This window comes from Lissotriton vulgaris, chromosome 8, assembly GCF_964263255.1.
Source record: "Lissotriton vulgaris chromosome 8, aLisVul1.2, whole genome shotgun sequence".
In the NCBI taxonomy this organism is placed as follows: Eukaryota; Metazoa; Chordata; class Amphibia; order Caudata; family Salamandridae; genus Lissotriton; species Lissotriton vulgaris.
This window is the reverse complement of record NC_141696.1, coordinates 159,403,859-159,418,746: the sequence shown is the minus strand read 5'-3', so window position 1 is coordinate 159,418,746 and position 14,888 is coordinate 159,403,859.

The window sequence follows — 14,888 nt, the reverse complement described above, 5'->3', positions numbered from 1 at the left end:
CTATGAGACTATTCCGAGAGATGAGAAACAACCATACATTGGTTGGAACGTTACTGGATATGGAGTTAGTCTGAGTGTTAACCAGCGAGCGAAAAGTTCTCCACAGATTTGGATAGTGCCCCATCAGGGTCATTATTGTCTGCAGGGTAATGGCAAGAATCCGAAAGCTCAGTTAGGGAAGAGTGTCTGTACTGAGACATATGTATTTGCGTCTCAGACTTCCCCAGCGTTCTTAGCAGCTAAGGGTACCTATTTCATCTGTTACAACAAAGCGTACACATGGTTGCCCCCTGACTTCTCGGGCACATGTTTTGTTTCTTTCCAGTTGCCTCCCACTTTTACAGCTGCGGCAGATTACCATAAAATGAGAGTTGCTAGAGGTGTCTTCAGTAAGGAAGATACCGCAGGGCAAGAGTTGGGAGATTTCTTTAAGGATTTTCTGCCGTTCTGGGGACCAATGGCTAACAGCAGGAACATTCGCCAGTTGACGAGAGTAGTTGAGTCCACCATAGTCGAAACTCCCGGTGCCCTTAGTAACTTGACTGCTGAGCTCCAGTCGGATCGACTTATGACACTTTAGAATAGAGTTGCTCTTGACAGACAGAGGTGGAGTTTGTAAACTGATTCAATCGAGCTGCTGCGTTTTCATTCCAGACAACGCTCCGACAGTCTTCCAGGCCATTTCCAAGCTACATAAGATCTCCGAGTCTGTACATATAGACAAGGGAGATTGGTCGTTGATGGGATGGTTTAGGTAATTGATATCCACGCGGGGATGGAAGATTCTGATGGTCATTGTGATGATCTTAGCTATCCTTTTCCTGTTCTGTCTCTGTGTACAGTGTGCCCCTGCTATATGTGGCCTTTGTGCTACTTCGTGTGCGAGGAGACCTGTCCAGAGAGAGTTGCTAAGTACTAGGATGATGCTACAGCAACATCTTGATGATCTGATGAATATAGACCTGGATTCAGACTGACATGGGTTTGGGTTTGTTGCCTATGTAAGGGCAAATGGAGGGTCTGTGGTTCTGTGGTTTGAGGGTCTGTGGTTCGGTGGTCCCGAACCCGTTCAATGAAGGTCGTCGGATATAGACGATTTTGGTATCAGCAGACCGCAAATGACGAGTGCGGTGTGTACGAGTGTTTTCGTCATAATCGATCAATGAGAACACTACGTATTCATGGATTTCGTTTGAACCCTCGGGTTCCATTTTGTGTACAGCAGCCATTTTGTGTGGTTGCCCTCACATAGGCCGATGACTATGGCCGAACGAGTCCTTGGAACACGTACACCTTAGCTGACTCTTGTGTGACCTGGCCGAACTGACTCCCTTGCCCGAGGCTGATCTCGCTGAGCCAGTTCCTTGTTAAACAGCTGGTCAGATAAAGATCAAAGAGCAGGACATTGCTGAGTTTATGGTACATGCACACACCCTTCTATCTTGCTTCTCATCTGTTTCTGCTCCTTCCTTTATGACTTAATTACTGATTTGGGTTAAGGTCTTTTTATGATGGTTTGTCCGGCCTGATCGAACAGGAAAGTTGGAATTTGCTTGGTCATTTCTGGTGGGCTGGACAACGGAAAGTGGGATTGTCGTCATGCGCTACTTTTGAAATGTCATGTTTCTATTGGTCAGTTTGTATGTAATTGATGCTAGCCTGGAATGTGATTTTTGGCATAAAAAACCATGCTCCGTTCCTTGAATTTGTGCAGTCTCTAGCGAACCACCCGTGTTGTGCTTCATAGACCTCTGTTCCTGGTTGCAGCCAATAAACTTTGGTCTTTGACGTCATCAAGAAGTGTCCCGTGTCTCTGTTTGCCAAGGCAGGGGAACTCGAAGACATCGGGCGTTATCCCTGGCGCCGCTGGGTTCTAAAACCCGGTTCTTCACAGCGAGGAGAGTGGGCTATCTTTGCACTTGTTTAAAGTACGCCTGTCTCTTCGGCCGGCCGTATTGCGACAGCCAGCCAGACATGCGCATTTTAAACCTCTCAACTCAGCTGTCTTAAGACAACTACTTTGACAGTAAGTGCAGGCCTCCAGTGCGCTGTGGAGTGCCAAGGCAGGCTGATCCCTCCAATCAAGGCACTGATCTCATGCTGGTTAACAGCATGAGAGCAGGCTGGGACTGGCTTGGTAGTGGGGGAGCCTACCTTGAGGAGAAAAGACGATTGAGGATGTGGCACTCGTTGCAGGAAGGTAAGTGCATTTTATTTAATTTAATGTATTTATATTTTTTTATGTCACCCACCCACCAACCTCAGGACATACCAGCGTCACTGGCAGCAGATGATGGAGTATGTGTCAAATGCTGCAAATTCTTAATTATGTGGAAAATGCAGCTACGGTAAAATCACATAATTCAAGTGGCCCTGATTATATTAGTAAAATAATAGGAGGAGATGAGGCTTTGCTGCTAAGGCTGCTGAATTTGGAACCATACTCGATCCATGGCCTTTGGGCAATTCACTTAACTTCCAGTGCCTAAAAGAAAATAAGCTCGGCAACTATTGTTTCTCCTATTTTGCGCTCTAGCTCTAATTTTTAACAAAATCACATTACAATATCATCACTTCTGCATCAGGACTGCAACATGGGTGCGTTGTCTCCCAAATGTTGACATGCAATAACACAAAGGAGCCCAGAGGGAACAAAAAGGTACAAAGGGATCGCCCTCCACTCTAATCAAAAAATTCACAAAAAGATCCCTGTACCAAGGACAGATAGTATTATCTATCTACTCAACATGAGTATACACTATTCTGGAAGTATTACTACAATTTGCCAGAAACAACCCCCTCAGGGAACTTGGCAGATGTTACCAATTCTATGCCCCTCTCTCATCATCTCGTCCACTTCATTTCCTGTCGATTGATGCATCAATCGTACAGCTTCGTAACCCGGACCAATCGACAGGAAATGAAGTGGACGGTGGCTTGATCAGCCGGTATGAGAGAACAGGGCTGACTCAGGTGTCCAAAAAGAGGTGTCCAAAATCGGTGCAGTGACCGAGTGTTAATACCCTGATGAATCTGCCAAAAGCATTGGGGCAGTGAAACATGTCGGTATCAGGTAGTGGTATGCACTATTAGGCTACCAGCCGTTTTAATTCACCAGCACACACTAACACGAAGAATAAAGATATATAGTGAGTGTGTCTGATGATTTTATGTCACTCTTCTATGTTGGTCACATCAGTGAGCTATTGATGTAAGCTTTCTGTCTAGCACCTCTTTGCACGCATCTTGTGCTTTTGTGTTGTACTTTTTCTATGTTTTGTACACTAATTTCTTTTGGGATTGGAATGGCAACCGATGATGAGAAAGGGGCATAGAATTGGTAACATCTGCCAAGTTCTCCGAGGGTTGTTCGCCCGTGAGGTGCCTTCCTTCCCACCACACATTTTTTCATTTTTTATTTGTTTGATTGTGGGTGGATGTACTGTCTGATTGAGGGCAGACATCATTGGGCACGTTGAGTTGAGAGCCACCTTGAAACTGTTTTAGGTCTTTTAGATACAAACATTGGTTTGTTGTGGACAGCAAGACATTAGAGACAACACACCCCACTGTGAAGAGAAAGGGGGTTGTTTCTGGCAAATTGTAGTAATACTTCCAGAATAGTGTATACTCATGTTGAGTAGATAGATAATACTATCTGTCCTTGGTACAGGGATCTTTTTGTGAATTGTTCCCAAATGTTGACACCAGCTGATTCTTTTTTACCTCTATTCCTCACTTTCATTCACTGCCCAACTTCTCACTTCCAGTAACCATGCTCTATAAGTACAGGACGCAGCGAGTGACAAACTTTTCACAAATAGCCCCTGCACAAAGCCAGTTGTGTTTTAGGGAAAAACCACTTGGGGTCACATTTATAACAACAACAAATTTCAATTTTAACATTTTTACAATTCACTTCAAAATACAAATAGTTTAAGAGCCTTCAGGCATTACTAGAGTCATGTTCAGTGCTATCCGGACTACTAGATTATAGCCAGGGCACAAGTCCTAAAAAAAGAAGTGGGGGGACTAACCAGGTTAGGCAGTATGCAAGTGAAATTATGACGCGTGCCATCACAGCGCATGATGTCACGATGTGTGACATGGCATGTGACATCACAGGAAGTGACCTCACTGGAAGTGACATAACAAGAAGTGACATCAGATATTAAGATCTCACACATACGTTTATCAAGTATATCATGAGTACATTTAAGCTCATGATTTAACAAATTAGGTTTTGCGTTGAGGTGGTGCCAAAAAAATGGCGCAATCCCAACCCAAAATCTGGGCTTCAACTAATACATTTATGTTTTTTTAAAACTTGCCACAAAAAATTGACAACAAGGAGAAGCATCTGTTATGCTTAATTGGTTGCAAAGTCTACATTTTAATATATTTGATTGGTTTAAGGCATCTGCTGGGAAGGTGCCCAGTAAATCTCGGGGAATAGTAATAATGGTGAGATAATGCTGGTGGTTAATGCACTTGCTGGAGAGACCTGTGTTTTGTGAAACCCCAGATTTGAATCATACTAGTATAGAGGGTAAATGTGTCTCCTGCAAAGCACAGCAACAAATACGCAGATGCCAGATTTTTAATTTATGCAGATAGTAAGACGGGCTACTGTTTTTAACACAGAGATCCTTTTGTTACCTGCAGCTCATAAATTGTAATCTACTTTATATAGCACAGTGAGCTATGAAGGGCATGTGACTCCTACACCTTGTAACCCTGTCTCATGTAACTCATCTTATACATTGATTTACACATGTGCATGATTTATTGTCAATGTATAATAAGTATGTTACGTAAAGAGCTCTGACACCCTGCATTGGGTTGCATAGCTCTATAAAAGAAATACAATAGTGCTACTGAAATTGTTATTTATGTAAATACTGGGACAGACCAACACAATGATATTCTTACACTGCATGCATCTATTATATGCAGGGTCTAAAAAAAACTGACTCTCTTAAGTACTTTGAAGAGATAACAAGCTGTGTGCCTTTGTTTCCCTTCTCTTGCATTCACATTTAAATGTGAAGTTCCAAGCCGCCTCCAGTCACGATATTCAAATAAATGGAGGCCTGGTGGCCCCTTTACTTCGGCCAAGCTAGAGTTGAAAAAAAGCCCCTTCGCTGCCTGCATGTTCCTGCTGGGAATCGAAAGCAGACAACGTGCAGGCACTGTTGAATATGTCCCGTTTTCTGAAAATTACACAGGACAAGGGGACCAACTTCTTGGCAGGGGGGACAGCGTCCACCCTGTGACAAGAGTGGGTGGATGCCGTGCACCTGCGTGTACCCCCGACTTGTACCCTAATTACAACTTACTATGTCACCTGTCAAGTTATGACTTCTTGAACTCTAATTTACTCTGGCAGAGTCTGCTACATTTTAACGGATTGCGCCCAAACATGGCGCTCAATCCACAGATAACCATGGATCATCAACCGTGGCAGATTTTCCTACAGAGCCCCTGCAGCCCTTTCAGAAGTTGCAATTGTAATTGTATTTATATAGCGTTTATTACCCTAGACGAAGCATTGAAGCGCTTTTCGGCAAGTAGCACGCTACTCCGGAACCCAAAGTATTAGTGGTGGATCGGTACAGGGAAAGTTGTTGGTTTGAGCGCAGACATGGTATTGAACTGGTAAGGCAGCTGGATCAGTGTCAAACACGAGACTCCGCCCCTGTCACAGGAAGGCTACATGTCCTTCAGCCCTACTCCAAATGTATGGTGAAATGTGGCCTCTTTGAGGTGTAACCTACTGATCAATCTGGGACAACAGGTAAACCTGATCTAAACACTCATATAACCTTAGAGATACATGGGCTATTTATACAATGATTACCACCTCAAAGGATCCAGAAAGCTTTGTCAAAATGTTTCCCCCCACCCCCATCATCATCCCTGGCAATGTCAGCCCACAGGGGAAAGTCTTTGATGTTAAACCTTAAAAAATAGTTGTCTGCCACACATGTTCAAGATGCTTAATCTGTTTTCTTATGACTATGTATTTTAATGATTTTTTAAAATGTTTTATTGTATATAACTGTGTGTTTAATAAATATAAATGTCTATATATAATTTTTGGGGATTTTTTTACATAATTGTTGCCTTGATTTTCCCATATTGGACAATTGTTATGTTTTTTCAATATTTGTTCTCTGACCACTAGTCTGTGATTCATCGATTATTGTTCTATAGGGACCTGTTTGTTTTTCATATGTACTTTCCCTGTCCCTGATCGGATTTTAAGGGTACCTCCCTTGTTTTTTCCAAGATGCTAAATCTCACACCACATCACCCAATGAAAGGGAGAAGTATGTCTACCCAAACGCAGGGTTAAGGCTAATTCTCCTAATGACTGAGGCAGTGGTACAAGACAGAATTGTGCCCCTCCACAGCTCATTAAATGCATCCCTTGGTATTTGCGTAAAGCAAGCCAAGCCGAGTAGCTGCAGAGCACCTGGTAGATGTGAGCGGGCTTGATTCTGTTTTATTGCATGCTACTGATAGGATCATATAAACGTTAAATTATATTACTATATTCTCTAGTCTCTGTACCACTCACTGGATGCAGGGGCATCAACACAAGCTTGTCAGCTCAGTGGCTGAAGGGAGCCTTTTCAAACAGAAGTTCAGCACTGATGAAGGAATAAATCCAGGAACATGTGTCTAGAGTTGCACAGCACAGGCTGCACCAACAAGAAAGACTACTGCTGAAGTACGTGTTATCATGCACTGCATTTACAATGATGCATTGGGGTACACTGAGTGCTGGGATGTGAGGCGGTGTGCTCCCTCCCTCCTTCAGAATTTTCTTCAGCCCACCACTGCAGCAGAGGTTCCTCCTTGGGGGTGTAGGAGCGTCGCCCCCTTAACCACGAAGCCCGCCTCTAGTCAGCAGTGAGGCACCACTAAACAATTAAAAATATACCAAGGCCGCCAGTGTTCACCCTTGTCAGTGCCGTTTAAGGCAGGGTCCTAGTGATTGGCAATGCAGCCTGAGCCTCGCCTGAAGTCCAGTGCGCCTGTCAAGTTGGACAGGCCTCGGACTGTGGCCAACCTAACATGCACACTTTAGGCCTTGAACCTATGCTCTGTGAAGAAGTCAGAGGGGAATACAGCTCGGTCCCTCTGGTGTCCTGGAGCATTGGGTTTACCAGACTCACCCAATTCTTGCTTTCCTCTCATGGAGGTTTTACTATAAAATGCCTGTGAGCAAAGCCTGGATTGGTGGTGGGCAGGCGTGCTTGCGCATGGTGTGAGCGCTAGGTGCGCGCATGCCCACGATGCGCAGGCAGGACTGTGGTTCCCAGTGCGCTGCCGGGATTAAATAGAAAGCCCGATTCCTTTCTATTTAAAAGATTTCATCGTCCCCATTATGGACACGGCTCTCTCTGCACCAGAAACTGGCCCCATGCCTCTGACCTGCGCACCTTGCTGCCTGTTCCAGTGGGAACAGAACAAAGTGCACGTGTGGGCTTCCTCAGAGCTAGAGGGGGCCTTTGAAGGCTGGGGCTCGGAGTCTGAAGCCTAAGCAGTGGGTAAGGCATAATTATCCAAACGTCAATGGCACTGATTGTAAGCCTTAATGTTCCCTCGATTAATATTATGTTGCTTTTCTTATTTACTGGTTATCCAATTTTTTGTGCAAGTGGGCAGGAGACTCTCTCATGGAGAAATTGTTGTGTTTTTGTTGCTCTTTTCAATTATATATCTCACTTAATGTGTTGTGCTGTGTACTGAGCGTCCCTGGTGATTAAGGGCCAGATGTAGGGGGCCATTTACCGTCCGGTAACGGCCGATTTCGGCCGTTACCGACCGGTAAATGGGTTTTTGGGATGTAGGGGGCCAATTTTACCGAATCTGTAAATTTACCGAATCAGTAAATTTACCGATTCGGTAAAATACCGAATCGGTATTTTTACCGATTCGGTAACTTCTAGATGTAGGTGGGACTCTTCTGAGTCCCAAAGGCCTTTCAGAATCGGTATTTTACCACCCAATCCAATTGGGTGGTAAACTACCGAATCCAGGTGTGCATGCACATGTGTGCATGCACACCTATGCCATGTGACAGACAGACATGCCCTTAGGGCATGTCTGTGTGCCACATGGCACACATGCCTGTATTTGGGGTGCTAGAGGGTGTCAAAGTGACACCCCCTGCACCCTTGCTGGAATCGGTATTTACAGAATCGGTAAATACCGATTCGGTAATGCCCATTGATTCCTATGGGCTTCAATGCCCATAGGAATCAATGGGCATTACCGAATCGGTATTTACAGAATCTGTAAATACCGAATCTCAACGATTCGGTATTTACCGATTCTGTAATATCTACACCCCTCCCCCCCCCTCTATTTTACCACTTCTTAAATACCGATTCGGTATTTAAGAAGTGATAAAATAAAATGACCTACATCTAGGCCTATATGTCTTGAAAAGAAGCGTAAGACACCCTGACCCCTCATGCCTCTTCCCATCGCCCCAACCCTTTAGATTGGTGGCAGCCACCCCTGCACCACTGCAAACAGAATAGGGCAGTTGGTCAGCCACTTCAGTCATTGGCTAACTTCACTCTTAGTGATAGTATTCGGCTCTTTCACAGTGCAAGGGACAACTATGTGTTTTTGTGGCCCTAAAATAAGTGTGCTTTTTCCAACTTTTTTTTCATTTTAATATTGGCAAGGTCCAAGCCGCTTCCACAGCAATATTTTTATAAAATCCATGGTAAACTAAGATACATATAGACAAAGTCAAAAGGCTAGTGGTCAACGCCAGGCCTACTAGTTTTGCCAATGCTTGTTTTCTCTGAGCTTATTTCACATAATAAACAACTAAAGAAAAAATGTGCCCTTCCCTCTCCTTCCCAGCTGTCGTGCACTTATCAATACGATTTGGAAGAAACTAGTAGGTACCGATGCCCGGCCCTCTGCCTAAACTGGAAGAAAGTGGTTTATGATCATTGCACGTATTTGTTGAACTTGAAATTTAAAAATGTTGCTAAATAGTATGTTTTCCTCGCAGCATTTCCCGAGAAGCATGAAAATCGACCCCTTAATTTAAAAGCGCATGCGCATTGGTCGGTGTTACCACGATAATTCACACGGTAGGCTCTCTCCCTTGTTTACACAGAAGACTCGGAGACACCATTTGTTTATTTTTGATCAAACACCATTTGTCACACTTTACTGGACAACTGCGGGTGTCCCACAGATAAGCACACTAGGTACCAACACATCGACCGTCGAAAACAATTAACAGTGCTTAGAGGCTGATGCGGGGGGGCCTGCACCCGGGGGCAGAGGGCGTCAGAAATGTAGGAAACCCACGACAAACAAGTCAAATGTCGGCGTATCAATGGCCTTCTTGCTGATAATGGAAGCGTTTCCGACACATTAGGAAGGGGGTAATTGGTGGTCAGTATCTGGAGGATGTGGTATGACGGGGGAGTGATTGATGGCGCTCCTTCAGTGAGGGGTGATTTAGCAAGGGACGCGGGCCATTATTTCAATGAGTCTTTTTTCTAATTCTAAAATGTGTTTCTAATGGACCCGTTCTGTTTTTTTTAAATGAGAGCAGGAAGAGAGGCTTACTGGGCTGGAACCTTCTCACGGGGGTTGAACTCATGTTTTCCAGGCGCGCGCCTCGGTGTGGTGACAGAGCAGTGATATTGCAGGACGAAAGACGTTTTGCATCACCGCCTGAAACAAAAGGTAGTGCTTTGGCGGGAACTGCTTCTGTAACATGCTACTAAAACACGAGAAAGAGCAGAGATTGTGATTTAGAAGCCAGAGGCCACCTCGTAATTTCTTCTAGGCATCTGGAGAATCCATAGCCGGCAGCCAGGGCTTTTAATTAGATGGAAAAACCTAGGGGGGTGTCTAAAAGGGGCGTGGCCGATGTAATTAAGGGCGTGGCTTAAAACACATAAACTAAAAATCTGTGCTTAGCATTCAGATATATAATGCAAGTAACATTACACCTACAACAAGCCAGGGCTATTGGCTTTGTCGATGGTTGCATAAGCTAAGTAAGCAACAACCATGGCTTTGTTGCATATAATATTGAAAATGCTTCAGTTTTGAAATGGTGAGACTGTGAAAGAACTATAACGTGTCTCTTTGAAGTTACATCAGAGGCAGTGAAGTGTTGCCCTGCTGCAGAGTTAAGATTTGGTTTCCACACCGAGGGTGAGAGCAAAAATAGAGAGCCCGATATAGGGACCCATCTCAGCTGCTGCTTTTTAGAACTGCCGGTGCTGAGCACTGGCAGGACCCGGCCCAATTAAAGCTCTGTCCTTTGCAGTGCAGAGTTCAGCACAGGCAGGGTCGAACAATTCATTTAGTTGAAAACGCATTGGCTAAGCAGATAGCCCTGACTTTAATGGGCCTATGCGTGTAAACACAGGCTTTACAAATGCTGTTCACACTCTTTGCATTCACAAATGCTGTTTATCACATCAAAGCCTGTCTTGTTGGCTTTAGTAATTTTTTTAAACAAAATTGCAGGCAGAATTAATCATGACAAACAGCATGATGACTGAGTGTACTTTTCAGATGTGATTATAATGAGAGCTAGTGGAATTATGCGGCAGGGTAGACTAAATTAGTTGGCAAGAAAAAGCCCATTATGAGACATAATGTGTCAAATTTTTAATAGTATTTTGTCATTTATGCACATGGTAATAATGTCTGGGCATAGATTTTACCTCATTAAAGTCAGTTTAACAACTAAATATAGAAATGAGCAAATGAAATTTGAACAGTTAACCTTTGCAGAGGGCCTACCCCTGCCTGTGAACACATGTTGCAGAGTTTTTAGTAAAGTTTGGTCTGTTTGAGCAAGAAACTACAATTCTGGTTAAAATTTGCAGATTGAGCAGCAGATGATGGGTTATGTGAAAAATGCGGCTAGTCCATAATTATGAGCAAAAAGCTGCAGCCGCAGAATCACGCAATTCTAGTGGCCTTGAGTGTAGTCCTCGTGTTTTCTAATGGAAGCAGCCCTAGAAGATGGAATGATACACCAATTAGCCAACTGCATGGGGTAAGAGAGCAATAGTCCTCTGGAAGGAAACAAAGCCCACTCTACATATAATTTGAAGCATTGCTATCAATGGGCCAGGTGGTAGTAAGCATTTTTACCATCACACATGCTCCAATTTGTGTTTCTGACAGTTAAAATGCTTTTTTCTATATACTAATGCCATTTTTAGAGAAGGAAACATTTTTCTGACTCCTAAAATGGGATTCCGAATAGTTACCGATTCAGTATTTGGAAAAGTCGTCTTGTAGGCATCCCTTCCAAATACCAAATAATGTATCAATGTTTTGCAACTAAAAAGCAATGACATTTTACCAATATCTCAAAGGCAGTGGTAATTAGAACCAGGCGAATTTTAAACTATGCAGGTATAATTTAAATAATTTCAGGAATTTTGCATTATGCTTGTTACATGAAATTGCCAAAATTACGCCATTATGACAGGTTGTGTAATTATGTGCCTTTCAATTTAAAATGATACCACGAGCGCTCTGGAATAACATGAATAGCCAAGAGCCCACATACAAAGTATTACAATAATCAAGCCAGGAAATCACTAGGGCAGAAATTACAGTTTTCTTTATCTCTAAGGGAAGAAAGGAAAGGATTTTCTTTAAAACATTCAGGGTAAAGAAACAGGCAGTGTTTGCCTGATTTACATGGTCAGCATAGACCAGCTTGGTATCAAAGGTGACCCCTACATTTCTCACTGTTTGGACTGGCGATGAGAGAGAGCCTAAGCTGGAAGGCCACCATGCTGTACTACTTCTCACCAGGCCCAGACTGGCCGTAGCGGGCACCAGGCAAGCCCCCGGTGCGCCGCACGGGTGGGACCGATTTTGTAACAGGGCCGTTTTTCAGCCCTGGCAGAGAGCTTGGCGGCACCCCAACCCCTAGGGAGGTGGGGGGGAGGGGGCGGCCGAGCACTTTGCCAGGGCCGGTTTTGGTTCCCAGTCCGGCCCTGCTTCTCACTACTCTTCTTTACCTCTCAACTGTAAGGCGGACTCTGATATAAACAGCAGGCAATCTCCGAAAGAAAGTAACTATAAAAATTCAACTTTATGTAGAATGTAGAGTTTTCTACAACATAGTCATATACTCTACATTTTTGCCCCCACCCGTGGTGAAAAAAAATTGAACCTTGCAGCATTACCACCCTTTACTGCCTTTGAGGTAACTTCTAAGACACTCATTATAGTTCTTTCACCATCTCATCGTTTCAAAACTGAGGAGGATTCAATATTCTATACAACGAAGCCCTAGTTGTTGCTGATTTTCCTTCCACAACTATCAAGTATTGGCAAAGTCAATAGCCCAGGCTTGTTGTAGGTGTGATGTCACTTGTATTATATATCTGTATGCAATGATAGAAGCAGCAAATACAAAGGGCGAGGCTAGACGAGCCCGCCTTTAGGGCCCGGCCCCCCGGCCCTCGCCACGCCATTGGTTAGGGTATCCGGCCGACTGCCCAATGGGCGGCCGGCTGGGGAAGTGCCCCCGGGTCGGGGAGGGTGACGCACGCCCGGTGGGGGCATGGGAGCAGAGGCCATGACCTATTTAGGTCATGATTGCATAGAACTCGGCCTCTTCCCTCGCCAGCACCGGACCGGGTCGCACCCTGCTTGACCCACTCTCCTCGTGTTAGGATATCTAAATTTTAAAACTTAAGCTTAGTTTGGTGTACTTCGGCCCAGTAGCTTCCCCTCTCCCGTAGTCGAGCCCCCCCCCCCCTTTGTCCAGCGCTTGCCGGAGAATCCTGAGGAGGAGCGATTGGCTGGCGGCCGGTGCAGGCGTTTCAGGGCGGAGAGAGCGTCGACCAGCTCGTCAGGTGAGGTGTCGGGGCTCGTTAGGTTGTGGGAGGGCGCGGGTACTCTGAGACCAGGCTTCCCCACCCGCTCCCCTCCTTCTTGTGCTTGGCGCGGAGGGCGTCTCTGGGGCCCGCGTTCGTCCACGGTGTTCCTGAGCGTGGGTAGGGGGCTCCGGCACCTTCACCTTTCGACGTGGTGGGCGGCGCGGTCCGGGGATGGAGTGGCAAGGCCGAGGAGTTTGTTTTAACAAGAGGGGCTGTGCAGCGCTGTTGAACCATGCCGGCGAGGGGCCAGAGCCACAAGCGCAAGGACAAAGATCCTGAAATAGCGCAATTACTGGCTTTATTGCTGGCGAAGTTTAATAGGGAGGATGATAGCAGCGAGGGGGAAGCAGATGAGGTGCCATCCGAGCCGGAAGGAGAGGCTCCGATCAGCATAGAGCGCTCGCGTAGGCAAGGTGTCCCGCCCAAAGCAGCTTTCCCGCCATTAATTAAAAAGCCCAGAGTGCAGAAACCGGGTGGGAAGAGATCACAGAAGAAGGTGGGCAGGAAGGGAGCTGGGGGGAGCCATCCAGTGAGCATTCCCCTGGAACCAGTGGTCACAATAGTCAGTCAGTCAGCATTCCGCCTGTTGCCGGTGCACCCAGAGGATTATCATTCGTTTGGTTTTCAGTTGAACCATCAATTTTACTATGATAGGTGTATGCCTATGGGGTGCGCTGTCTCTTGCAGGTATTTTGAAACCTTTAGTTGTATGCTCCAATGGTTGTTTTCGCATAGGACAGGGTGCAAGGATGTAGTTCATTACTTGGACGACTTCATGGTGATGGGACCAGCTGCCTCGACAGCCTGTCATCAAGCGTTAGAGCAGCTAGTGGCCATGTTCAAGGAGTTTAATATCCCGTTGGCCCCGGGCAAGACAGTAGGTCCAGCGACATGTATGTCTTTCCTTGGAATTGAGATTGATACGGTGGTTGGGGAGTGCAGGTTGCCATCAGACAAGGTGCAGGCTTTTTCCCAGGCTATAGATGCAGCATTGGCCTGACCCAAGGTTACCCTACACCAGTTACAGGTCTTGGTGGGGCAGTTGAACTTTGCACTCAGAATCATACCAATGGGCCGCCCCTTCTCTAGATCGATTGCCAGGGCTATGGTAGGCCTAACTCAGAAGCATCACAAGGTGCGCCTCCTATCAGAGGTGAGAGAGGACCTGAGTGTGTGGCGCGACTTCTTGGTGAAATTTAAAGGCGCTGTTGTTTGGCTATCCCCCCCGGTGTCTAACTCTGAACTGGGACTGTACACGGACGCTGAAGCAGCATTGGTTTTGGGGCTATCCTTGGTCTACAGTGGTGTGGGGCGGAATGGCCGGAAGAGTGGCATAAGAGTGGACTGACAAAAAACATAGCCTTTTTGGAGTTGTTCCCTATTCTGGTAGCGGTGACCATATGGGCTGAGCACTTCAGAAACAGATCGGTGATATTTTGGTCAGACAACATGTCTGTAGTCGAGGCTATTAATCGGCAGGGGGTTACCTGTAGACATGTTCTGAGATTGCTGAAGCGCCTGGTGTTGGCATGTTTGAAATTGAATCTGATGTTCAAGGCAGCGCACATCCCAGGTGTTGACAATCATGCTGCTGATGCTTTGTCTCGTTCCAAGCTGCAGGAATTCCGGAGGTACCACCCCGAGGCGGAGGACCGGAGGACAGTGTTCCCACCATCACTGTGGAAGATTGGTGCCTCGCTTTAGCGGGGCTGGTAGGTGCCTCATTGAGTGACCGCACTCGGAAAGCATATCAGCAGAGTTTTTTGTATTACAGAACATTGGTGCAAGAAGCTGGTTTCTCATGTTGGTACACTGATCATGCAATGTATCATTTTCTTCAGCAAATTAGCAATCAGGGCAGGTCACTCTCGTATGCTAGGGCCCATGTGTCTGCGGTGGGGTTTTTCGCCAGATTAGCGGGCTTGTATGATCCTGGGGCGTCATTTGTAGTTAAGAGAGCTTTGGCGGGTT